Here is a 23,584-nt window from a genome sequence, read left to right as displayed (position 1 = left end):
GAGACTTGAGAGATCAAAAATGTCAGACCAGGGAATCCAGACCTGGTGGATGTCCAGACTCTGCCAATGGTAGAGGCAGCCCCAACGGGGTAGCACCAGCACCGACTCCTCCATTTTCAGCAGGGTCTTCAGGAGGAAGGCGATGTGGATACAGACGCCCCTACGGAGGCTGAAGCCCTCTGGAGGGTTGTCGTCACACAGAAGGTACATGGCAGGGAGCAAAGGAGAGAGGGTCTTCAGGGCCAGGCCTCTGCACAGGAATTCTGGCTTAGATAGAACAGATACAACGGAAATCCCTGCACAGCACATAGCCTAGACTCAAGACACGTTCAACATCTTCTGGTTTGTATAGTGGAGGCACTTCCCACCCATCTCCATGTGGCCAATTACTTCGAGTCCGGGAGCACATGCAGAAGACATCTTGGCATCTGTCTAACAACGCTAAGCACCTGACTAGTACCTGAGCACCCGTTCTCCAGGGGCTCTCAAGCTTCTTGGTCTACAGACCCCTGTACACTCTTAATTACTGAGGACTCCAAAAGGCTGCTGTTTATGTGGGTTAAATTTATCAATAGTTCCTGTGTTAGAAGTTAAATAAGAACTTTAAAAAATGCTTATGAGTTCACTTAAAAATAATAACAACCTACTACATGTTACCATTAATACTCTTAAGCAAAAAATAAATATATTTTTCTAAACAAAAAATCATTAATGAGAAGAATAACAGTGATTTTAATTTCTGCAAATCTCTTTTGGACTGATGAGAGCTGAATTCTATCTGCCTCTACATTCCCTGTTTTGTGATATCACACACCAGGTTTTCCCTGGAGAACCCCACAGGAAACTCGGGAGTGCAAGAGTGTGCAAAAGGCAGGTGACATACCGGCGTTTCTACGAAAACAGGGGCCTCGGACACACTTTGATAACTGCTGCCCTACCCTAGGCGAGACTCTCCTACACAAGAGCCAGGCAAGGGTCCTGGCTTCTTTAATGAGTTACCACAGGCACACACCTCCCTTCTCTGTGTTAATGTTTCCCACAACCTCCATTACTGCAGATGAGGATGTAATCCTCAACTGGGCCCTCTAATCCCAGAAGACTGACAACCTTGAGAGGGAGGGCCCATCTACCATCCCTACAGCCCGCACAGTCTATTTTGGTTCAAGCCCTAGATAACTGCTAATTGGCACTGACCCTTGTCTTATTCCTGAGGTTTATCGAAGGAGCCAACATCTGGATGGAACTGAAATTTCCCTGCAGATAAACAAGGCTGATAAACCACCCCATTCCAACATCTGATTCTGGGGCTCTTCAAAACCCGGGTAAGGCCCCGCTTCATAAAAGATGGGTCCTCTGCCTGCCCTTCCCGGGGGGTTCTGGGAGGCAGCGGCAACGCAGGGCTACCAGGACTCACGGCCCCAGCCCCAGCGCCCAAGGGGGAGGAAAGCCCGAGGCTGTGCCACAGCCCTGTCCCCCCCTCCCCAACCCGCTCCCCGGCACCACAGCCCCTCCCTGGCCGCCACACCAACCCGGATCCCACCCCGGTCCATGTCCACTGGCCCCGCCAACTGCGCGGCCGTACGTTTACTGTCTGTGGGACGCCGCCCCAGACAGGATGTCGGCCGCCGACTGACCAGGCCAGAACTAGTCGCCCGGACGTGCAAGCCGCCATCACCAGCAGCAAGCACAGCCATGGTCGCGGGCAGCTGCACACTTCCGGAGCCCGCTGCCCGCCCCAGAAGCGCAGGCCGGCCCGCGCGGAGCGCGGCGCCTGTAGCCATGGCAACGCCGCGGGGCCCTCCCCTAGTGCTTGCGTCTGCGTCCTCCCGAGGCTAGACGTGCGAGGGCAGAACTTGCGGAGACAATGGGAGCCAGGGCGCGGCCAGGATGGGGGCTGGAGGGAGGCTTATTGGACAGCTGGACGGGGCCGGGGCGGGCGGGGCCGCGCAGACGTCCTCACCTGCAGGTGGTGCCGGCTGGAGGCTGGGGCGGTGCTGCCACCAGTGGGCGGGGCGGCGGGGCAGGGGGCGGCGGGGCGGCGGGGCAGGGGGCGGCGGGCCAGCGGGGCGGGGTCACCCTCACCTGTCCGTGTGTAGGGCTCAGCCTGGGCTCCGCGGCCTCCGCTTGCACCGGATGTGGACCCAGGCGGCCGGTGGCAAGATAGAGGATTGAACCCAGGCACGCACGGCTGGCCAGTTAAGGCACTTGAAGTGCAGATCTGCCAGGCCCGCTGCCGGCCTTGAATTCGCGCTGCTGGGCAGTTTCCAAGAAGACGGGATCTGTCCCAAGAGGGAGGTAGGGCAGGGGTGCCAGATGCCGGGTTGGGTGCGGTCTTACAGGAGAGCCACGGTGAGAGTGTGCAGAGCAGCCCCTGTGTTGACGGGGCTAGGAATTCGGGGTGTGGGGATGGTGTGTGCCTTGCTCTGTGGTCTCCCCAAGAACTCTCACCCCCAAGCAAGGGACCCTGCACCCTCCACCCTTCACTGCATCCCCTGCCTTCCCCAGCACTACCGCCCCTGTCCCCGGAGTGTCCCATGACCTCTCCCCACACCGGGCGCTGTCCCTGTTACAGGTACTGAGCTCCTGGTGGTTCCAGCCAGAGGGTGGGGGCTGTATCTGACCAGTTAGGACGCCTGGAGACTTTATATGAAACCTCAGACCATAATGCAGGCGTTCACAGAGGCCCCTCAAACGGGATTCCCTGCATGGCCCTCCCCACCCCACACCCACAGTGCAGCTGCCACACCGGGCCAAGCCTGCTGGAGAACCGCTGGTCCCTCTCCTCCTGTCCCTGATCAAGAGTGCACCGCCCACACTGCTGGGTATTTAGGGGGCCTTAGAAGAGCAGCTTTTATTGTCATGAGCAAATATTTGCTATTTTGGGAAGATTTGATTGCAAAGGGATGTAGGATATGCTTTTTCTGTTGCCCTGGAACTGGTGACTAGGATGCAAACTTAAGTCAAAGCAGTTTTTAGAGACAGCCGCAAAATATCTAACCCAAAGATCACTGTTTCCTAAAAAAGGCAACACCACCTGGCGGATGGGGGCCTGGCCCCTCTTTCTGGAGTTTGGGGTTTGCACCCTCCAGCTGTGACAGAGCCCGAAACAGCTCTGAACACGCTCCAACAGGCTTTCCCAGAACAAATTGCCTTTATTTTGAATCTGGGTGAAAACCAGCCGAGAAATCTGGGTAAATCTCCCTGGGTGTAACCATGACTTTTATGCTGAATGAAAGAGCGGCTCTCCACATGCTAACATCTCAGAAATGAATGTGTGTTGAACCCTTCATGCATGTAGCGTGTTGGGAAAAGCGTTTCATGGTGAGGGGAACTATATAACTTACATGTGTATGGGGAAGCCCTCACTCCAACGGGCTTTTCCTGCGCAAACTGCCTTCATTTCGAAATTGGCTGTTGCTGAGAAATCTTGGTAAGCGTTCCTAGGTGTGACCATGCCCATTACGCTGGATGAAAGAGCGGCTCTACACCTGTTCACACCTCAGAAATGAATGTGTGTTGAAGCCGTCATTCAAGTAGCGTGTTGGGAACACAGAGTTTCGTGGTGAGAAGGACTATGTAAATTACATGTCTATGATGAAGCACTCGCTTGAACTGGGTATTCCAGCGCATACTGCCTTTATTTCGAAACTGGCTTCTCAGAAGACCTGTGGTCTCCACTGCAGGTCTGTCTCCAAGCCCTGGGCCAGCATGGTGACTCTGCTCCCCCTGTCTATTCTGGGAGGTCTAGGTGTCCTTCATGGCCCTTCCACCATTGATTCTTTTGGAAACACCCTGCAGATGAAATGGGCCTGAGAACAGGAGAGCTGGATGCCAACAGCCACTGCCTAGTGTGTGGCTCCTAGGAGGGGCATCTCCTCTCCGTGGGCTCTGATCTCCCATCCCCTCTCCCCCACCCCACCCCTCTCCTCCTGCATTTCCTGATTGATCCCTGGATAATGGTCCATGCCAGGAATGACCTGGGAGAGGTTTTATGAGTCTTTAAGGGGGAAAAAAAAAAGAAATCTTTAGACAAATTACTGAAAGTAACTTCCAGCTTTCCCGGGAAAGTCCTCTTTCCAATGTTTAACGCTAGTTGACAGGATGTTAAATTGCCTAACCACTCACATCTGGGCAAGTGCTACCTCTCTCTCCAGCTCCCTGCAGCATCCACCTGTGGCAACTTAGCCACAAGAGGGCACGAAAGCTCTTTCCCCATGCCAGTGCCAGCGTGGCTTTGGAGGCAGTGGAGGCTGAGAGAAAGGGCCCCGCCCTGAAGTTTGGGGGGCCTCCAGCCACAACAAGAGGAGCAGGGGTTTTCAGAGTGGCCCAGCAGGGAAACCAGGCAAGGCCGCCTGGCCCAAGTCTTCCCTGCCCAGAGAGCCCCATGAACTGCTTTGGGCCCCACTCCCCATTTGGGTCCCCTGCAAAAATGTACCACGGGATCCACACCTGAGAAGGCAGAATGACGGCCCTTTGGCCTGGGGTCTCAGCAAGTGTGTGCTGTGAGACCTGTGGCCACATATCTTCCTTGTCTCTCCAGGTCACTGAAGGGTCTGTGCTGGGCACCTTGGTGGTCAGGGACATGGGAACAACTCTAAACTCTGAAGAAGGACAGAGAGACTCTTCCTGGAAGCAAGGATTCCAGGGAGATGCCTTGCCCAGAACTGGGGGACTGTGTCCTGAGTAGACCCTTGGGAGGCAATGTGGGGCTGTGGGGTCCTCTTCAGAGAAGGGAGCAGGTGTGCTTTCCGGGGGTGGGTTCCTGCTTTGTTCAGTCATGTCCTCATGTAAGACTCATTTACAAACACCTCCCAGTCCACCTAGGTGTGGCCCCAGGGGTGGGGGTAGAGGAGGAGAGTGAAGGGTGCAGACTTAGGGCCCCCTGACCTACACAGGAAGCCAAGGTTCAGTGGGAACATCTTGGGAGTCTAGTGCAGGGGTGGAGGACGAGCACTAAGAACATGCCAAGTCATGCAATAAAGTGACCCGTGACCATGAGACACAGGTGGCCGTACAACAAAGGAGGGAGATAGAAATTTAGACCCAGGCTCTGAGAACCTTGAGAGGGGCTGGAGGGTCCCAGGAGCCCTCAGAAACAGCTCTTGTAGGGGCACAGAGATCCCAATGCACACATTTCTCATGGATGCTTTTTGGGGTGCAGAGTGAGTTACCAGGATCCTGAACTTTGTATGGAATCCCACCCCCTTGTTCATCACGGTTCCTGGCAATAAATTGCTGTCATTTGTCCCTGAACATGCACAGGGGAGCTGACTGCTGTGGGGGTCACTGCAGGACTAGAATCTTCTGTTGTGGGCTCTGTGACCACAGAAACTCAGGGGGATTTCTTAACAGGAGCACCTGGAGACCATGCCTGCAAGGACCACCCTCATGGGATGGTCAAGGAACCCGTGGTACCCAGGTCACCAAGTGACGAATTTGTGAGGTTGCCTGGGGTATCCTGGGGGCATGTAGATTTCTGTGGTCAGCACGTGGGCCCAGCACTGAGGGATGGTCTGCACAAAGTGAGCTTGCCCTCCTAATAATGGCTCCTAACACCTGCAGGGAAACTGCTCCCAGGGCTCCTGGAGGTCCATATTGAGAGTGTCCTGCCAGCCATGTAGGGTCACCTTTCCCTGATGCAGAGGCAGACCTCTCCCCCTTGAGGCCCAGGGGACACCTAGCTCAGGCCCAACCTGTGTACCCTGGAAACGCAGAGCCCCAGAGCTCTGGCACAGCCTGGGGTGTGGTCGTGTCGGGGCAGGAAAGGCCCAGGGAAGGGGCTCATTCAGGGGCAGAGACCACTCTGCAGGGATGCTGGACCTGGCAGCGATGCACTGCTTCAGAACTCCCCTGGGCAGGGTTTCCAAGCTGTAGGATGGAAGGGGCTCTCCTTCCTGCGGTGCAGTGGGGGGAACTAGATCCATCGTCAATGTCAGCCCTGAAAATGGAGGCTGCGCTACCTCCATTCCTGGAAAGAAAAATCAGGCCCCTCCAGTCCTGGTGACTCAGAAAGTCATTCAGCAATGTTCAGGGTCCGCAGTTTAGGCTTTGAATTAGAGCTGAGCTGCTCAGGAGGCCAGATCCCTGTCCGTGGCTCCAGGAGTAGGCTTTCTGCTGGGGGACAGGATCTTCTCAAACACCTGTGTCTTTGTGGGACACTCCCCTCTGACCAGCTGGGAGGCAGGGTGCAGTTGTGGGAAATCGTGTTTCCATGAGCAGAGGGCCACCAAGTGGTGGGGGCACAGGAGGCTGTGGGAATGAGTCCCGCATAATTTCTGGAATCAAAAAACTGGCAAATGTGAAGAAGTGCATAATTTGTTTTATTGAACAGGCTGCTTATGTACGTTTGGAGGGCCAGGTTCAAGGACTCTGCATCCCTCCAAGACAATAGCCTCAAGAGAAGAACAGACAGAGCAGGAGGAGATCTGGGGTTTCTCCCAGGAATGAGGCGGAACATGGATTTCTGCAGATTTGCTAGGAGTCCCCGACCACTGAGCACGGGGTTACAACCCCACGTGACCCCTGTCGTGTTTGGCTTGGGCTCTGGGTCTGGCCTGATCATGTTTTCTTCCAGCTGAGTTCCAGAAACTCAGAGGGTGGACTTAGAGGGGCTGCGTTTGGAAACTAGTGAGGAGGTGGAGGGTCCTTTATATTGAGTCCCTTCAGCCTAATTTCCGTAGCTGAAGCCCAACACCCCCAGGCACCCAGGGTGGCCTTGGAGGGAGAGCAAGCCTGGCAGGCGACCTAGGGGTTCCACTGCTGTGTCCCTCCCTTGTCTTCGTTCCCTTTCACCCCGGAAGGTGAGATTGTCTCGTGTCATGGTGGCCACCGCAGTGTCCCTCCCAGCAATCTCTCTTCTCTGTCAGGTGGGATCCCCACCCCCGCTCAGCCTTCTCTCTGCATGGATGCTGAAGGACCAGGCCCACCTGAAGTTCTGAGATTGAGCAGTAAGGTGGAAATGAAGAAACCAATGGAAACAAAGAAGCAAGTGGTTGTGGCAAAGCTCCCCACCACAGAGAAGCTGCCCTGAGTGGAAGGGAGGGTGTTCGCATGCCCATTTGTTTCCTGTCTCCCAGTGCTCTTTGCTTTCTTATTGCAGACCTGCATGGTTACAACAAAATGATCTGCAAAACTGAAAATATTTATTCTCTCGCTTTTACAGAAAAGGTTGGCCAGCCTCTGGTCCCAGTACCAGGCAAGTGATTGGAGTTCCTTTCCAGTTTGGAAACATCTGGGCAGGCCCAGGTTTGCAAAAGTCTTTAAGAGTAGTTACGGAATTTTGCTTCTAAAATTTTTTACGGCCGTATATACTTCTGAGATGCAGTTGTGCTGTGTAATTCTGAGCCGGGATTTTCTCAAACTGTTTCTCACTTCTTATACCAGACATTCCTAAATTCCAAGGGGAACTGCATATTAAGGAAGCCATGGAATTAAGGAAAAGGATACAGATCTCATTTCCTTTTAAGCATATATGTACCTCCATCATGGCAGTATTGGTTATGTGTTATTGATAGGGGAACTAAGTAGTAACCAGATTAATAGAAAATAGGGGATTTTAGGTACACAGGTTCATCTTTTCAACATTTTTTGTAATGTTTGCAGTTTAAGATGAACATTCCTGAGAAACAGGCAGCCTCTTAGAATGAAATAGCATTTTCTCTGAACCATACTTAATCTTTATTTCGTAGACAGCAGGAAGGGTAATCACACATCACACATTTGGGGACGTCAAAGAGAAAATGTAACTTTCTGGGAGCGCACTCCCCCGTCTCACCCTGCTCTTTTCACTGTCCCATTCTCCCTGGAAGGCTCTTTCTTATCTTCTGCTCATGGCTCCAGTAACTCTTTCTTCCTCCTCATTCCTCAGCTGGTAAGGTTACTTTTCTACTTTGAACAAGCAAACAAGCCAACAGAAGAGAAATTTCACAAGCAACTCCCAGCACATCCGCTTGCCTTGTGATGTCTGTGACCTCACTCTCGCTGCCCCACCTCTTATTACAAGTGACATCGAAAGCCAGGTCCTCCAAAAGTCCCCGGGGCCCCATCCCTCCCATCTTCTCTGGGTTGTCACTCCCAAAACCATCCTCTCTCTCACTACCTCATCTATTTTGTTCTCCTGCAACTTGGCTCCCATCAGTATACAAACATCCATCCTCTTAAAAGAAACAAACAGAACTCCTTGACCCTAATTCACCCCCACAAATTGCCACCCTGTGTCTTTGCAGCAAATCTTTAAGGAGTTGTTTAAACTCACTGTCTGCATCTTCTCCTGAGCCATCCCCTTTTACACCCACTCTGGCTTTTCCCCTGATCCCTCGCTCTATGGAAACTGCCCTGTCAAGGCCATCAGTGACTTCACGTTGCTAAATATAGTGGTCACTTTTCAGTCCTCATCATGCGTGGACCCTCAGCAGCATTTGACCCAGCTCTTCCATCCCTCCTCCCCTTCTTCACTCAACCTCCAGCCCATCGCTCTGTCTGCTTTCTGCTTTTGGTCTACTGGCTGGTCCTTTGCCAACGTCTCCTCTTTTTTCCAAACATATACTGTGGATGTGCCCAAGGGCTGGTTCCTGGGCCTCTCCTCTCTGTCTCTGCTATTCCTTTGGTAGAAGCAACCGAGCCTTGGAAATTGGCATGCCATCAATTTCTCGATTTCTACAAAACTCCCTGATTTGCCCTTTCCATCTGGACCTTTATTCCTGAGACTCACATTCTTTTTCTTTCATTCATCTTGCTTTCACATTCATACATATGTTCTGCTATGTAATTACTTTTCCAAATTTTGAATCAGTACATATATATCATGTAAAATGCTCAAATCTGTATTATTTCCACTAGGATGCTTATTCTACCTTAGAACATTTCTGCATTTCTGTATTTATGTGAATAAAGCGAATAGTATTTCTACAAGCCTCATAGCTAAACAGTGTGTTTGTTTGGGGCTATTATGTAACATGAAATAATGATACATCAACATAGTCCTTTTTCATTTGTTTTTATGTAACACCGAGATGAGGTTTTTGCACTGAAAACTGGTTTTATTGAAATTTTACCTATGTTACGGACAGTCTGTTTATGTGAAAGCCCTCATTTCTCCCCCTTTCTGATATATTTTCCATTTGGCTATATTTAACATATACCTTGGCATGAAACAAAATTCCCAAGTCATTCACATAATACAATTAACACATTTAAATTATATTTTTTAAATGTTAAAAAGAAAAAGAAAACAGACGCCTATACCTATTAGGCATTTCTGTGGCAATATGTAATACACCCCTTAACCATGACATTGAAGAACTGAGCTGATACCAGCCCCTTTCCACCTGCTCAGCCCCACCTTGTCCCATACCCTGTGGATGGAGAGGACATCCCTCCCATTGTCCAGGTCAAGATGTTGGAACCATGTCCTTTCTCTCTGTTTCTCTTACACACACAGACAGCAAATCCAGCTTGTTAGAAAATTCTGGATACTCTGTCTTCATTAACAACCTGCTCCCAGCTCCCCGCCCTCCTAAGAGCCAGCTTCAGCCCTTCCTGGACAGCAAAGCCTCCTGTTTCTATCTTTGCTTTCCTAAAATCTCTCGTCCACACAGAGTCAGAGGGAGCCTGTAAAAGCATACATTGAGGGGGTGGGTGTAGCTCAGTGGTAGGGTGCGTGCTTAGCATGCATGAGATCCTGGGTTCAATCCCCAGCATCTTCATTAAAATAAATAAATTACCTCCCCCAAAAAAACCCAAACACAAAAGCATAAGTTGGACTACATCATTCCTCCCCTCAAAACTCATTAAATGGGTCACTATTTCATTAGAAGCCAAAGTCATCACAAAGTCTTCCAAGACCCGGCGTGCTCTGCCTCTCCGCCCACACTCTCCCCCTCACTTTGGGGGCCTCTTGCTCCAGCTCTTCCTTCTTCCTCCGGATCTATTCTGCTTCAAGTTCATTACTCCGTGAGATCTGCCAGGATTGCCTTATTCCCTCCTGCCTGCGTCCCATCCCATCAAAATCACCAGAGTTCGCTCATATCACTCTTTTTTTTTAAAAATTTTTCCAAGCTCTTTCTACCCCCAACATGCTGCCTGTTTCCTCTGCTAAAACTCTTAGCCCCCAGTGATGGGGAGTCATGTCTATTTTGTTGACTGATAAAGCCCGAGAGCCTTGGGAACAGGTCTAGTTAGGAGATTCCCATACATCGTAGGAGCTTATACACATTTGCTGAATGAATGTAGAGCCCCTGGTCCAATCCGTTAGAGCACTTCTGTGTCCTGCTCAAAGAATAACTGTCCTTTCCACCTGAGAGGGGGTGACAACTTCCTTGGTGATCAAAGGCAAGATCTTTTTTCTTTACGCTGTTAACCTTAGGCGGGGAGACTGGGGGATCTTCATATATATTTTAAAATTTGGTTCACTCTGCAGTTTGTCTTCGTTCTCTGTATAATTTTGAGAAACTCTTTACTAGTGATCATTCTTCCATCAGATTGAACAGGGTCCAGGGGGAAGGACCAAGCCTGCCCCATCGGCCATCCTATGTGTCATGTCCTGGGACCCAGTGGATGCTCAGAACGTAAGTGAACAGACAGGAGTGAGTGAAGAGATGGGAGCATCTCCTTACTGTGGTGGCTGCTCTCTGTCTGATGCCTTGAGATTTGGGGACGGATTTACAAGTGCGGAGGGGAGAGGTCAGGTCCTCTGTGTTCTTCCTGTGTGCCCTGGCCTTACCTATTCCCCCAGCCCCCTCTGGACAGCCAAGCCGAAGAGCTGGGCCAACGGTGGTTGTGCTGATCAATAATCCACTTTCACCCCAAGTCCGGGTGGTAGTTACACCTGGTTGTAGGCTCTGGAGTCAGGTCCTTGGAGGAATTCCTCACCGAACTATGTTTTGGACCTTTTATTTTTCTCTATAACCTCCAGCTGAAGAAGAAGATTGCCTTAGACACATGAAAGGTGAGTACGCCTACTGTCCCCTCAGAACCCAGGTGGGGCTGGGAGTCTGCTGTTTGTATAGCTGGTGGGCTCGTGTTGCTTTGGGCATCCCTGTGCCTGAATTCTTGCAGTACAGTCGGTGGTAAGGACAGGGGTGCCTAGCAGGGAGGGAAGCGGGTAGGGAGACTGCACATCTGGGGAGATGTTAACCTGGGGTAAGCAGGAGCCTGCTGATGCATGGCATCTCGGTGCAGGGAACTCTCCACAATCAGAGGGGTTCCCACTCCCACAGGGGCCCTTTGATCAGGGTGCTGGGCTGTCAGGGGACCGCAGGGGTCCCAGTGAGTATTAAGGTGCCTTCAGGCAACGAGAAGTGAGGGATCCAGTGGCACTTAAATTAACTGTGCACCCAAACACAGCCCCCACCTCTTTCAGCCTGTTTCCTAATCTGCAAAACTGGAATGATATTAACCATCCCGCGGGGTGGTTGATGGGCTGGGACAGACTAGACAGTCAGGAGCTGGAATTCCTCTGTCCCCTGATAGTTTTCCTTCTTTCTATTTGCTCTCACAAGCTCAGTCTCTCTGTCTCTCTCTCTTTCACTTCTAACTTTCTCTCATGCTCTGGTTTCATTTGATTTCCGACCACCGCCCCTCCCCCTCGCCAATCCCCAGATAAGTGAACTTGATTTCTGTGTGTCAGTTCCAAATTCCCAGGAAAGATGCTCTGTCTCCCTCTGGATCTGTTGTCCAACCCATCAGTTGTGGCCAGAGGAGCGAGTCCCTCTGGGAGCAGCGGAGGGTCTCCGCCCAGCCTCCCAGCCACTACTGTGGGAGCACATAGCCCTCCGAGGAGGAGGTACTGGCTGTGACCTTGTGTCAGTCAGTATGAATTTATGCCTTCTCTTGCCCCACCTTCATCCTCCTAAACAAAGATGAAAATTAAACACTCCCGGGATTTGTGTCATAGAACACTCAGGGTTGGGGCTAAGGGGTCTGGAATCTCTGCCGCATTTAAGGGGCTACAGTGAATCCCCAATGAGAGCCTGCAAAGGGAACACCACCGGCCCCACCCGGCACTTAGGGCGCTGAGTCTGAGTGATGTTGATCTAGGCTTCTGACCACAGCTCAGGGGTCTGGTCTGACCAGTTAGCCTTTGAAACCAACCAGCTTTGGATTCCTCAACCCCTCCCTGAGGTTTTACCTGGACCACCAACTTCTGTATCTCTGAAGACAGGTGATGAGGACCCTTCACGTAAGCCGTTCGCACAGCCCTGTGCAGGCCTTTGTGCTGCACGGTCTGCCTGGCGAGCTGACCGAGGTTGGTATTTTACTGATGTTAGAAATAGTCTGGTTTCCCGATGCACTGCTTCACTGAACAAGCAACAGAAGCCACTTCTCGCTGATAAAAGCAAAAAAGGGACTTAATGAAAAGATACTGGGAGGGTGTGTGGAGTGGCCAGGACCGGAGCCAACCCAGGAGCTGTAGGAGGTGTTAGGGAGCCCCAGGCACCAGGCCGGGCGGAGTGCTACCAGGCCCCCTGCCACCCCAGAAGGGACCCCCCTCCACCCGACCCTCCACCTCACTCACTGAAGGTTCATGTCCCAGCAGGGCCAGGTCACACTGAAGCCACCAGCACACACCTCAATGGGGGAGTTGGCCCCGTCTCACCCGAGGGTGTGCCTTGTGTGGGGAGGGGCCCAGTTAGAGGAAGGCGGTTCTCCTACTGTTCCGAGTTAATGCGCAAGTCAGTGCCCATCACTCAGGAGAGCCAGGCTGGTCGGACCTCATTGTGGTGACTAGGCCGTCTGAGTTCACTTATTACTTTCTATGTTTGAAGGCCCTGGAGGGAGAAAAAGTGAAGGTTCTAGTACTGACTTTGTGTTTCCCTCGTACCAGGTGCAGTAACCAAGCCACTTCTGACAAGACCTAGAGCAACCACGTTCACAGGCCACGGTGCAAGTCGTGCAATTAGGTGTCTGTGGTCCCAAAACCCGTGTCCCCATCAGCTCTGTAGTTACCAGTGGAAACTGGGGGGATTTATGGGACTGTGTGCTCCTGTAGGGGCTGGGATGTGGGTGTTTAAATCCACATCTTCAGAAACTCGGCTAGAAGAACAGCCACTGATTGCACTGAGGCAGGGGAGGGGAGGCTTCCAGCCTCTGGTCCAGCTCGTGTTGCTCTCAGAAGTTGCTCCTTCTGTCCTGAAAACAACACCAGAGCTGAGGGAGCTGCAAACCCACTGCTCTTCTTAGATCCCAGAAAACTGAGGGGAAAAGCTGCTCCCAACCCAGAGAGGCAACCGGGCAGGCTTGGAGAGTCACAGCTCCCAGGGCAGAACCCGCTTTTGTAAGAACCCTGGGGGCAGGCAGATTTAACAGGTCCCTGAGGCCAGCTGGAGGCTCAGCGAGGGGAAGTCTGAGTGTGACAACTCCAGGGGGCCAGTCAGTGGGGCCCCATGCTATTTTTCATGCATTTTACCTCCAGTACCGTGTCCTGTTCTCAGAATGAAGGTCAGAAAAAAACCCCTCATTCTTCCTGCCTGGAAAGGAGAAAATAACTCTATTGAAATACACCCAGAACATTCTGTTTCATTGGGGGAAGTTGTTTTTTGTTTGTTTGTTTTTAATGAGAAATTATTTTACCAGAGCCTAACCAACCTGGGGGAAGGGAAATCCCTTCTGTCTCACCCAATTTGATCTAAGGGAAATTGTGGAGGTCACAGCTCATGGCACAGGCTCAATGAGAACTAATCACAGGACTACAGATGCTCCCCTCTGTCCCACCACCCCATCGCCTTACCTCCATGTCAGTAGGGCCCCTTTGTAATAACAGGAATAAAACTAAAAGATGTAAATGTCTCAGGAGTGTCTAGGGAAAACCCAAAGACAGTGGGGGGATGAAAACAAGGACACACAGGTGGCTTTAGCCTCTCACACCAATAGCTGTAGCATACTACACACAGCCTAGTCCCAGCAGATAAATAGAAAATCTCACAGAACAAACTATTTATTTTGGTTCTCTTACCCAGGGCATCCCACGTTGCATCCTGGCCTAGTATTTAATGGAAGCAAGTCCATCTCAGAAGAGACATAATTGAAGAGGGATGGCTTTCCAGACTGATAGGCAGAGAAAGCAGCAGCCTGAGTGAGAGCGCGGTGAGGGGTGGGGTAAGGGCTGGGCTGCCTTCTTCCCCAAATAAGGAAACTTTCTGAGGCCAGCACAGTGGGAGGGAGGGCCATGGGGTGGAAGCAGCCAGACTTATTCCTGAGAACAGATGGGATGCCTCCAAGGGAATATTCAGGTGCCCAAACTGGGCCCTGAGGGTGGGAGCCAGTCTGTCTGCCTCAGAGCCCAGGACTGAGGTGGGCGCACAGCAGGCAGGTCTTACTTGGCCGGATCCATTTCACTTCTCCGAAGCCCTGTGTAAAACATGAAGCGTGGACGGCCTGGTGAGAACAGATCTGCCCTCAAGACCGGTTTCTACTCCTCTCTTCCCAGAGAACAGCATCTCTGAGCCAGTCCTGGGTGATGTTACAGAGATCACCCTAGTGGCCCAGCCTAGTGGCAGGGAACATATACTTTCTGGCAGGCAACCCCAGAGGTCCACTGATGCATCATGTACTGGCAAGGATATGAGTCCCTGAACGCTGGTGCAAAGGCCAAGGCTCTGCCACAGGCCCAAGAGGTGGTGTGTGGGACATGCAGTGGTGCAGGGGTGTAGGTGGTGCATGGTGAAAGTTGTGCCAGGGGTGCACGGGCTGTGGAGGGTGCAGGCAGTTCAGAGGCACAGGGAGTGCAGGGGCGCAGGAGTGCAGGGAGTGCAGAGGTTCAAGGGTGCATGCAGTGCATGGGCTGTGGGGGTTGCAGCGGTGTAGGGGTGCAGGGAGGTTCTCAGGCTCGTGGCCAGAATCAGAAGGCAGGTGCACATCCTAGCAGTCAGCCTGACCCCTGGAGGCGGGTGTGGTGAGTTTGGGGTGGCGGCGGCGGGAGGGGGCTGCCCAGGCAAGCCGGTTGTTTCCTTCTCTTCCCCGCAGCCTGGCCTGGAGGCAGCCTTGGCCGCAGGAGACTCCCCGGAAGTCGGACTCCAGGTGAGCTTGCTCCTGGGAGGCGGGGCGGTTCGGTCAGGGGCGCCGCAGCGGCAGAGGCGGCGGCAGCGGAGGGGAGCAGCACGGCCCCTGGCGAGCTGGTGGATTAGGTCCCATCTCCCCGGAGGCCCGGCCTGGGAGCGGCCTCTGCTGCCCCAGGTCGCCTGACACACCTGTCCCACTCAGCTTGCTGAGGAGGGGAGCGGGGCAGTGCAATTAGGGTGCGGGGGTGCCGTGGGTAGGGGGCCCGCCGCCCGGGAGCCGGCAGTTTGCTCCCCTCCTCCCCGCGGCGTGGCCTGGGGGCGGCCTCTGCTGCAGAAGAAGCCGGACGTCCTTCTCTAGGTGAGATTGCTGCTGGGGGGCGGGCTCGGTGCGGTCAGGGTGGGGGTAAGCTGGAGCAAATAGTTTCTCTCTATGGCTTGTCTTTTCATTTGCTTAGCAGTGTTTTGAAGAGCTTTGAAGAGTCTTCATTGTGATAAAGTTCACTATATCAGTTACTTTTTAAAATAGATTATACTTTTGGTGTCATAGCAAAGAAATGTTTGCCAAACCCAAGGTCATACTGCTTAAGCCTATGCTTTTCCTCCTAGCTATTTTATAGTTTTGGATTTCCTATTAAGATCTATGATCCATTTTGAATTAATTTTTCTGTATTTTGTGAGGTATGGGTCAAAGTTCATTTTTCTCTTTTTGCATATGGATATCTAATTGTTCCAGCATGACTTGTTGAAAAGATCCTTTCTCGACTGCATCCTTACTGAGATTCAATTGTCCATCTAAGTGTTGGTTTAGTTCAGAACATTCTGTTCTGTTCCATTATTCTATTTTCCTGTTTTACAACAATACCATACTTTCTGATTACTGTAGCTTTATTTTAAAAAGTCTGAAAATCAGATAGTGTAAGTCTTCAAAGTTTTTCTTGTTCAAAGTTGTTTTGGATATTTGTGATGTTTTGCATTTTTATATGAATTTTAGAATTAGTTTTTAAATTCCTTACTTCCTGTTCTACAAAATTTCCACCCATGTCTTTGGCCATCTTCAAAGCTACATTTTCTGAAGAAGTTTCTCTAGATCCCAGGTGAAAGGAATTTTTCTTCTTCTGTGTTCCATACACACTTTATAATATTTGATTGCATTTATTCATATTTAGCTGTATTTATTTGTCTGATCTTTCCTGCCATATAGTAAACCTCTCAAGATTAGAAATCTTGACTTGTTTCCCTCTGTCTGCTGAGAAAACTAGTTCTGTGCTTTGCAGGAGTGAGCCCTGCAGTAAGAGGTATCTGCAGCACACATCTAGCTCATCTCTTGCGTATTGTCAAGGAATCCTGCAGATTTAGAATTGTTTATTGTTTGTTATCTCCTAGACAGCTCAGTGTTTATTATTTCTATTGTTACTGCTGCATTTTCAAAGAGCAATGGGCTAATTATTTTCCAAATATCAAAACATGCTACAATTGACTTGTGATGCTAGTTATGTACTGCTGTGTCTTAACAACCTGCTCAGTGTTCACAGGCTCCTTCACTCATGAAACTTTTGGTAGGATGACTTTGGCTACTTGAGCAGCACTATCTGAACTGACTCCTCCTGTATTTCCAGTGTCCCCTCGATCCCTCCTCCAGCCCTCCCTGGGGGACCAGTAGTTCTGCCCTCAAAAAGCCTGTTGTTTCTCAGGAAGAGTTTTCTGTGAAATATAATCATGTCCCTCTAGTGGGGACATTCAGTCCAGAGATTTGGCGGCAGGGGAAAATGTTTATTCTGCTTTTGGTAGAGCCTAAACTGTTCCATAATTATTAGAAGCAAATCCAATGAAGAAACTGTGTTGGGATCTAACAAATCAGCATAAATATCTGATAAGGAAGATCAGCTTCCCCTTCCCAATCAGGCATCATGTTGATGTGACACTCACCTTGGCTAACGTGTCCTCCTGTGTGCAACATAAGTCTGAAGACATTATGAATGGCTTTTTGTTTTTCTTCCCTAGTCTTTCCACATTCAGTGTGTCTGGTGAAATTATATGAATCCTACTTATTTGCAGCCCAGCACTAACCTTTTTTTTTTTTTTTTTTTTTTTAAGAATAACGTGTTTAAAAGGCTAGTGGACAATTTGTTAGGAGATAGAAGTCCTCTTAGATTTTGGTCCTAAATTCAAATCTTGGTTAGTGGTGAATGAAAATTCCCCTTAAAATTTAAAATACGGTGATATAAAGTTTTAAAAATAGTTAAATTTTAGTCGATTTCATTAAACACTATAATAGTTATTTACCTTTAACCTGTTTCTGGGGCAATTTTGCAATGATTCCCTCTCTTCATTGATTCTCTCTTTATCAGAGTCCTTGAGAGGCCCCTGTCATCACTGTCAGTATCATCATCATCATGATGGAACGGATTCCTCTGGAAGAATCTAGGAAAATAAAGAGATGGATGGGGAGACACATAGGTGAGTGTGTGCGTATACACTGAGAACAATTATTAGACGTTAGATGCACAATATCCATTCCATTTAGAGAAGAATGTGGTCATGAAATCCTGATGTGGTGAACGAATGAAGCGGTGGGAACAGGATGGTCAATGGAAAGGAGGAGGAAGTGAGCAAAGCTGGGAGCATTGATCCTCTGTTAGGAGACTAGCACGTTGGTGTGAATGAAGGCACTGTGGTGGCAGAACAATGTGTCCCCCACCCCGACAGGGAAGCCACCTGTGACATGTTACTGTAGACAGTAAAAGGGATGACAGGCATTTTAGGACAAAAATCTTAAAAAATCTTAGAGGATTTTCCTTCTAAATTGGCTAGTAGCCTTTTAAACTCATAATACATTGTTAAAGATTAGTGCCAGTTTACAAATAAACAGGATTTGTATAATCTCACCAGATGTACTGAATGTGGAAAGACTAAGGAAGAAAAACAAAAAGCCGTTCACAACTGTCTTGAACCTTTAATTGCTCACGAGAGGAAATGTTACCCAAGGTGAGCGTCACAGCCACATACATAATGCCTGAGTGGGGTAGGACAAGGGGATCCTGAGATGAGGTGATAGGGAGAGTAGCCTGGATTTTCCAGGTGGGCCCAGTGTAATCACAGGGGTCTTTACAAGCATAGGACATTTCCCATCTGAGTTTAGGATCAGAGGAAGGTGCAGCCATGAAGCGATGTTCAGAAAGGCTGCTGGCCATGAAGATGAAGGAAGTCGTGGCGCACAAGCTAAGGAAGGTGGGTGACCACTGGAAACTGGAAAAAAACAAACAAGGAAACATTTTCTTCTAGACCCTCTAGAAGGAAAGAAACCTGCTGGTACCTTGAATTTAGCCCAATGAGAACTGTGTTGGATCCCTGACCTCCACAGCCATAAGCTGATAAATCTGTGCTGGTTTAAGCTATTAAGCTTATGGAAATTTCTTACAGTGGTAATAGGAAAATAACATAGTGAGCCGTAGTGTAAGGGATTAAAGGTCTAGGATGGGGTGTGGATAGGATTCTGACATTTACACCTAAAAAAAACCAGATGAAGTGAGAAGGGGTTTTAAGGAATACCTACCTGGCAGGGCTGTTAAGCAGACTGTTTGGAGTGAGGAGAACATTGGAGTAGAGGAATCAATTAAATCTCTACCAGAAAAATAAGGAATAAAATCTAACAGGGCTTCAGTGTTAGTGGATGTAGGAATGGAAATGGGCAGAGAGATATAAACATTACTTTGAAATTAGCTACAGGTTGGATGACTGCATGTTGGGGAGAGTTAGCCGATGTGTGGACTGGAAGTTTGCATCCCCTCAAAATCCATATGTCGAAACCCCATCTCCCAGTGTGATTGTATTGGGAGGCGAGGCCTTTGGGAGATGATTAGTAGGATAAAATGAGGTCAAGAGAGTAGAGCCCTCATGAATGGGATTAGGGCAGTTATAAGGGGCCCCAGAGTGCTTGCCTCTCTATGCTCTCCACCCCATGAAGATAGTGGGAAGACAGCCATCTTCAAGCCATGAAGGCAATCCTCTCCCAGATACCTTGATCTTGAATGTCTCAGCCTCCAAAACTTGAGGAATATGCTGGTTGTTTAAGCCACCTGACCCATGGTAAATTTTTACAGCATCCCAGACTGACTAAGACAGTGGAGAATGCCTCCGGGTTTGAAACTGCCTGGAGAATGCTGAAACCCAGGGAAGTGGGCAGCACAGACGTTAAATCACTTAATCCTGCCAGCACAGTAGGAGATAGAGTCTACATATTCCTCACCATTAAAAGGTTAGGAAAAAGAGGTACAAATAAGTAAAATAACAACAACAACAACAACAACAATAATAATAAAAATTTCTCCAAGATTCACACAGAACCCCCCAGAGGCAGAGTGAGAATTTATACTCAGGCAGGCTGGCTCCGGAGACCCTGCTCATAACTACTAAATCAAATGGCCTGGCTTATGTGGATCTTTTTTTTTCAACTGTGATATGACGGTACTGTGTTCAGTAACTTATAACTTCAAAATACCTCACTATAAGGGAGTCATTAGTCACGGGCGTTACAAACCACAGAAAGCTATACATACAAAATTAACCTGTTAGGGCAAGAAAACCACTAATGTTTCTAAACATCATATGATCTGAGCCCTTGCTGTAAAATGTTTATTTATAATTCTGCCTGGCTACAGAATAACTTCATAATTCTGCATGTGGCTGGTGGCTCACATGTTGGACAGCACGGGCCTAGAGAACTTAAATGACTTGCCGAACCACACCCAGGAAGCTCATGGTGGAATCAGATCTACAATCTGGGAATTTTCCTTCTTATCCAGCAAGTCTTTCATGGAGGCTTAGAAGCTTCTCCTTTGGTGCCCAGCTGTCTATCCATGCTTATGACATCTTGTCAGATGTCCCAGCCTGCTCCTGAACATCAGCCAGTACACACTTCTGGTCTTTTCTGACCATGTAATATCTCTTAGCAATTTTGGTGACATCAGTTCTTATCTGGAAGGGTAATGGCTAGAGATGTAAATGTGTCCACAAGAGCAGACTGACAGATTTTTCATAAACATAGCAGGAGTGATCAAGAAAAGAAAAAATCAGGAAGAAAGACCAGCAGAAGCAAGTCATTTAATACACCAAATGAATACTTTCAATGTTTGGTTGTGTTACTGAGTCCAAACTCATTCTGCTCACTGCAGGACAGACCAATAAATTGGAAGACCACGTTTTGTGGCAAGAAATAGCGTCTTTAATTGGAAACCAGCTGACTGAGGAGATGGCAGAATAATTGTCCTGGAGAACCATCTTCCCCTAGTCACAATTCAGGCTCCTTTTATATTAAAAGGGGGAAGGGGGTGTGCTTGGTTGTTGCAAACATCTTGGTGTAGGAATCCTTTGTTGTTAGAATCCTTTGTTGTTGCAGCTGTCCTCCTGGGTCAGATCCCTGTAAACCTCCAACAAAACAAGTGTTATTTTCTGTTCTGCAACATGTTATCTTTATAAGAATGGTAAAGTGTTAATATCCTTAAAGGTCAAAGCCTTGAGAATAGGTTCTCTTGTGTATTTCAGGCTGTAGGCAACATTATTTTATAAAAGGTGCAGAACCAACAAGACTAAGCCTCGGAAACAGAGCACGGGTTTAAGGTCAAAGAAAAAGATGTAATATGGAGTCAGATTTGTTCTTTCCTATTACAATAGTGCCATGGAGAATCCACTTTGGGCAGCTTTTTGTGGGGCCCTGGAGGCTTTCTCTCTCTGCCTCTGCGCATCTCTATTGAAAACCCTTCCTAGCTGTCTGGTCTGCTGGAAACCCATTCCACCTGGTTTGCCCTGAACATGTGTTCTGTTTATAACTCATTTATACCCCTTGGAAAACAACTCAATAAAATCTCAATTGGTTTTCCACCAGCTCCCCTAGGCAGGGGTCAGTGATAACATGTTATTATTTTATAAAAAATATACATAATAAGTGAAATCATAAAACAGCCCTGGGCACATAGGAGAGAGTCAATAAATGCTTCCTGGCTTAAAGCAAAAGTGACGGCTCAGTTTTCCATGGCTGCTGTACTTGCTGAGATAGTTACTCCTTCCCTCCATTACACTTTTTTTTTAACTGAAAAAGAAACCCATGCATATGTTAAAAAAAAAAAAATTCAAACAGCACAAAAATACACAAGGGAAAGGTTTCCCTCATCCATTGTTCTCTCAGCCCTCCCTGGAGTTGCCACTGTTTACAAACTTTTGTGAGCTTTTATGCACATTTTATGCACATTTCAAACTATGTATGTAAATTCCTTTAAAGCTTTATTTATTTTTAACCTAAAAGGATTTAAATCCTCAAGTGGCTTCTGCCTCGATAATAGCAAAGAACAAATCAGACTCTGTAGTAGATCTGTTCCTTTGACTTTAACCCTGGGCTCTGTTTTCCTAGGCTTAGTCTTGCTGGTTCTGCACCTTCTGTAAAACAATGTTGCCTAGAGCCTGAAATAGACAGGAGAGCCTATTCTGAAGGCTCTGATCTTTAAGGATATTAACATTTTTCCATTCATATAAAGATAACAAGTTGCAGAATAGAAAATAACATTTGTTTTGTTGGAGGTTTACAGGGATCTGACCCAGGTGGATAGCTGCAAGAACAAAGAATTCTAACAACAAAAAATTCCTACACCAAGAAATTTGCAACAACCAAGCAAGTAGGAAAGGAGCCTGAATTCTGACTTGGGGAGATGGTTTTCCAGGACATTAGTTTGCCATCTAGGTCTACAGAAACTTGCTATTCCATGCCCCAACACCTGGTCTCCTGATTTGTTGGCCTGTCCTGCATTGAGGAGAATGAGTTTGGACTCGAGAACACTCCTATCTACATAGCAAGCTGGGCACTGGAACTGAGGACAGCTCTCCCACACCCAGGGACCTACTGTGAGCCCTTCATTGTTCCATTAGGGTGGAAAGTGGTTTACCCAGGAGAGATGGGGACTATGCACCGACACTCGGGCAGTCTGCTCTGTCTGGGTCTCTGAACTTGTACCTCCTGCTCCCTGCCAGCCCAACACCTGGGACAATGCAGCTAAGGAAAAGATCATGCCTGCCTCAGTTTACCAGCCTGTAAAAGGGGAATTTATACTCTTCCCAAGGTAGTTCTAGGCGACAACGCCTGTGGGTGTTTGGTTCCAGGAGCAACAGGAAGCCCAGCTCCTCTTGGGGGCAACAGTTCTGATCCCTGTAGGGATTCTGCAGGGCCTTGGCTGGAGGGCTTGACCAGGGAGGTGAAATTTGAGCTTCTGGCCTTGAGGGGCTAGAGAAGGGCATGGAGGCAGGACTGGCGCCGCCTTTGGTGTGCCCTTGAAAGGTAAAGCGTTTTCTCTTCATCTCTGCTACTCCCCTCCCCCTTCTCCCTCTAGATCTCTCCCTTCTCCTTGCTCCTCCTCCGTCCATCTCTCTTCCTCCACTTTTCGCTTCCTCTCTTACTCCTCCCATCTTCTCCCCCTCCCATCTTCTCCTTCCCTGATTCCACAGTGTATCTCGCAGAACCCAGAGCCCAGAGCGGATCGCTGGCCCTCCCGCGCATGCCCAAGGTTGGATGCCAGCTGGACCGCTGGTCCGAAGCTCCAACTCCGAGCCAGAGATCAGCCCCAGTGGCTGCTCGGCTCTGTCGCCCGGTAGGCCTTTGTCTCCTGCCCCGGGTCGGGGCCTCCAGCTGTGTAAGTGGAAGGTTGGGGGCTCTGGGGAAGGGGGTCCGCGTGTCACAGCCTGCGAGGGCTCGAGTCAGCGAGTGTCCAGCTGAGGAGCTTGCACCAGTCCCCTCTGCCTGCGCCACCTGCCCCGGCCACACCTGTGCAGGGCCGGGCACGCACCTGCTGGGGACATGGCCACCCCCGTCCATACCGTGGCCCGCACCTGCCACCTCTCGCCCCAGCCAGGCTCCCCTGAGTCCGCGGCCGGCGCCCCCTTCTGCTCTCCCGCCGCGAGTCCCCTCCGCCCGGGCTTCCTCTCCTCGTCCGCAGACCCCGCCCCGCCCCTGTGCGGGCTGTGTCCCGGGCCGGCGGGGTCTGCGGACCCGGATGGGGGCGGGGGCGGGGACAGTGGCTGGGACTGGCCTCCGAGCGGGGCTGCAGCCCGCGCCCCCCGCCGCTTTCCCTGCTCCGCCACCCCTAGACTGCACTCCTCTCCCTTTCCCTGTCCCCGAGGTCCAGCTCAGTGACATGGACGCTGTTCCCTGGGGCTGAGATCCTCTGGCTGTAAAGCCCAGCTTCTCCTGGCAGAGACTTGGGAAAAGAGAGCACCAACGCTGAGCATGCTTCTTTCTCCTCCCTCAGTGTTTCTGCCCCAGGTAAATACCCTTAATACTTTTTCTGGTGTTACGATGGTGGTGCTTGTTGATGTCACGTGTTTTTATAGTGAGCGTGATCACAGTGTTGAAAGCAGGGCTTGGCTCACTTAAAAAGGAGCTGAGGAGTAGGGGCAGGGCTGTACTTAATATGTTTGAGTTGTTCTGCAGGAGCTAAGGCCCTCACCCAGGTGAAGGATGGTAACTTCATGCTGAGCACGAGATTCCTGGAACACGGCCCTATTACCTACCACCAACTAGTCAGAAGAAAGTCACACACCTGGAAGCC

The 23,584-nt window shown here is 49.8% G+C and overlaps 1 long non-coding RNA gene across 1 annotated transcript; it reads left to right on the top strand.

Annotated features, from left to right (window-relative positions):
- The first annotated feature begins 14,861 nt into the window (after positions 1-14,861).
- Positions 14,862-23,294, top strand: LOC141575015 (uncharacterized). The gene is made up of 3 exons (XR_012502219.1): positions 14,862-15,015; positions 17,345-17,453; positions 22,370-23,294. It is a non-coding gene; the product is annotated as an uncharacterized LOC141575015 (long non-coding RNA).
- Positions 23,295-23,584: the final 290 nt, after the last annotated feature.

The sequence above is a fragment of the Camelus bactrianus genome, chromosome 25 (genome assembly GCF_048773025.1).
Source record: "Camelus bactrianus isolate YW-2024 breed Bactrian camel chromosome 25, ASM4877302v1, whole genome shotgun sequence".
Classification (NCBI taxonomy): domain Eukaryota; kingdom Metazoa; phylum Chordata; class Mammalia; order Artiodactyla; family Camelidae; genus Camelus; species Camelus bactrianus.
Note: the sequence above shows the minus strand (reverse complement) of the source record. Positions and strands in the feature narration are given on the sequence as shown.